The sequence below is a fragment of the Monodon monoceros genome, unplaced genomic scaffold, assembly GCF_005190385.1.
Source record: "Monodon monoceros isolate NGI ecotype Baffin Bay Population unplaced genomic scaffold, NGI_Narwhal_1 Super_Scaffold_1, whole genome shotgun sequence".
NCBI lineage: Eukaryota > Metazoa > Chordata > Mammalia > Artiodactyla > Monodontidae > Monodon > Monodon monoceros.
The window spans coordinates 41,011,237-41,012,207 of NW_021703765.1; positions in this window are offsets into that span (position 1 = coordinate 41,011,237).

The window sequence follows — 971 nt, forward strand, 5'->3', positions numbered from 1 at the left end:
TTATATTCTTCTACAAAAATAATATATTGCAACAGACTGAATGCAGACACTTATGTAAGAATTCAGCTGTTTTCTATTAAGCCAGATATTAGAGGTTTGCAAAAAATGTAACACAACACACACTCTTTTTGCTAAATTTTCTTTTGTTTTGGAAAATATAGTTATTTTTCAAGAAAATAGTATTTATGTTAACACGTATGGGCTTGTTATTTTTCAAGGATTAATAAAGACATAGTTTTCAATTTTCCTCGTTTGAATGTCTAGTATGGTAAGAACTGATAAATGGAATATTCATATGCAAAAGCTCTTTGAGGCCCTCAATAATTTCTAAAAGTATAAAGGCTCCTGAAACCCAAAACTCTGAGAACTGTTCTAGGAGTTTAAAGTGTTCTTATTGATTGTAGTTGTATGTTCAAACAGATTCTTAACCAGACTCACATACTGTGAGGCTTAAGTCAGAAAAGAAGAGAGGGAATTCCCTGGTGGTCCAGAGGTTAGGACTCTGCACTCTCACTGCTGAGGTCCTGGTTTTGGTCCCTGGTCGGGGAACTAAAATCCCACAAGCCACAAACATGGTCAGTAATAATAATAATAATAAAGGAAACAAGAGAGTGGCCAGTTTTAGAGCTGTGGGGGGCACATTTCCCCAGGGAGAAAGGAGCTGCCCTCTGTCCCTCCCTACATCGGGACAGGACAGCATGGAAATGCTGAGATTCCACATGGAAGATCATTCCCATTGGGTGTGTCCAGTGGGTTTCTAGGGAATCACCTGTGAGGCCAACACACTTGGCCCCCAAAGAGAAGGCAGTCATTTGAAAGCTACCCCCAGTTCTTGCTCTCCGTCTTATAGACAATATTATGCTTCCAGAACAGCCTGAATTTCTTCTCCACCTTTATCTATTTTTATTTTTTATTTTCTTACTCCCCTCCTTTAAAAACAAAAACACAAGCAACATTTCACCAATTAGACC